Source organism: Otolemur garnettii, unplaced genomic scaffold (assembly GCF_000181295.1).
Source record: "Otolemur garnettii isolate 467f Iridium unplaced genomic scaffold, OtoGar3 scaffold00019, whole genome shotgun sequence".
Classification (NCBI taxonomy): domain Eukaryota; kingdom Metazoa; phylum Chordata; class Mammalia; order Primates; family Galagidae; genus Otolemur; species Otolemur garnettii.
The window spans coordinates 17,588,048-17,590,534 of NW_003852414.1; positions in this window are offsets into that span (position 1 = coordinate 17,588,048).

The window sequence follows — 2,487 nt, forward strand, 5'->3', positions numbered from 1 at the left end:
GCCTGTGGTCCCAGCTACTTGGGAGGCGGAGGCAGGAGACTCACTTGAGCCCAGGAGTTGGAGGTTGCTGTGAGCTGTGATGCCATGGTACTCTACCCAGGGGGATAGCTTGAGGCTCTGTCTCAAAAAAAAGAAAAAAAAAAAGAAATGGACAATAAATCATCCGAACTGAAAAGTGAGGAAAAGAGAAACATATGAATAAATGAAGCAAATAAAAAGCACAAAATGGTGGGTTTAAACTCCAAATATCAGTGATTGTATTATATATAAATGGATTAAATTCTCTTGTTACAAAGCAAAATTGTCAGAGTGGATGTAAAAAAATCCAATTATATCAGATTTTAAATAATTTTGAAATGATTTATAATTATTTTAATTAAAAAAATTTTAAATATAAAGTGCTCACTCACTAGGCTTTCCTTGGGGTTAACTTTAAGGAAACACTCTCGGAAAGATGAGAAGCCACTGGATTACAAAAGAAGAGAGGCTGTTGCGAGTGGGGTGACCTGAAGACCAGGCAGAAAGAATAACATGGGCCACAGGCCAGAGGAGATGCAGTGCACCATCTTGTTAGGAAACTGCTAGAAGTTAATTATGACCTGTGGGCGGTATGTGGGCAAGCAAGTGATGAAAGCAAGCATGGGAAAGCATTGAAGAGAAAATGAGTTTAAGGCGTTCAGACTGGATCTTAATGAGGAGAATCCACTGGGAAGGTGAAATGAGAATTCCTTTTCTAAATGTCAACTGCCCCCTAGGCAGAGACAACTTAAGAGGCTGCTGCAGTGATTTAGGAGACAAAGGGTGATACTTGGCCTTTTAACATTAGCGAATATGTGAGGTTGGACAATTAAGTTTGTGAACTCATCCTAGAGAAAGTGCTCATGTAACACTCAGAAGGGCCAGGCACCCTTCCAAGTCTTCAACACATAGTAAGTCTTTTAACTTTCACCATTATTTAGGCAATATTTGCAGAAATAATTAAGGAATGATTATGTCCCTTGTTTTAAAGATGAACAAAATCTAAGGCACAGAGAGGCAAGTAAACTGCCTAACAGACACATGTAGATAGGCAACAGACCCAGAAGGTGAACCCAAGTAGTCTGGTTCAGAAGCTGTGGTCTTGACTCCTGATGTAGCCCACTGCTGTGCTCCGGTGGAGGTGCTGAGATGAAAAGAAGGGCTGGATTCCACAGCTACTTTAGACCATGAGGTCAGGGGGATTTGGTGATTTACCAGATATGGGGGGTGTGGGAGAGGGAGGAAGTTAAGTATGACTCTCAGTTGTGTGGGTTTGGGCAACTACATGGGGAATAGAGTCATTCACTGAGGCAGGGCACACAGGGGAGGAATAGGCTTGAGGCAAAGGTAATGTCTGAGTTTTGGATGTACCTTTGAGGTATCTGTGAGGCTTCCAAAGGGAGATATCCAAAGAGTATTTGGCCACAGGGATCTGGGCCTCCGGATAGTGTTTGAGAATAGCTTTGGGGGTTATCTGAATAGAGGGGAGGTTGAAGCTAAAGGGTGGATGTGATAGCTTGGGATAAGTCCAGAGAGCAGTGATCTTTCTGGAAAAATTCCATGTGCGTTTGTGCCCAGTGGCATTTCAGAGGCTGGGCCTGTGAATACTCTTTCCCCAGTGCACTTGTGGGCTTATGGAAAGTCTGTGGATTTCAGGTTAGGAGTAAAAATGGGCTATGATAGATGATAGACCCCTGACGATCACTAGTATTTAAATGCTGGGTAGAAAAAAGAAGCTAAAAGAAGACTCAGCTGGGGAGAGCAGGGAACAGGGCAGAAAACTAGGCAGGTGGGCTTGTCAGACAGAGCCCAGGCTCTGAAGGACGCCAGTGGGTCAACAGTGTTGGATGCCACTAAGGAATCAAAGAAGACAGCCCTGAGAGTGTGCCTTGGGGCTGGTGATAAGTGCGGCTTACTCACCTGGGAAAGAGAGGTTTTGGGTACTTCTCTGTGCTTATAGGCAAAGCTCTAGTAGCCCAGGAGAAATTCAGGGGATGGCTACTGAAATCAGACTGTGGAACCACCCCCATCTTACTTAGGAACAGTTGAAAGGGCCAAAGAGGGATTTGGGCAGAACTCCAACATTGTTCACTCCTTTTAGTAAAAGGAAAACTCTGAAAGTCTAATGAGAGTAGAGCAGATACCACCTGGCCAAGTCCACTGATCTCATTGAGTAATTTGATGGCCCAGAGAAGAAGAAGGAGACAGGATTAGGGAAAGCCACAAAGAGACAAATGGATAGTTTGAAGCCAGGAAGAATGAATGGATAGAACAAAGCCCCAGGGAAGAAAGAAAGGACTTTTATAATCTTTCCTGATTTTCCTCCCTACTATGCAGTAAGTAAGCTCTCAGAGTGAGAGGTCTTGAGTGAGAGGTCTTGGTGGTCTAGTTCACTGTTGCTCTGAGTGAGGTCTTGGTGGTCTAGTTCACCGTTGCTCTGAGTGAGAGGTCTTGGTGGTCTAGTTCACC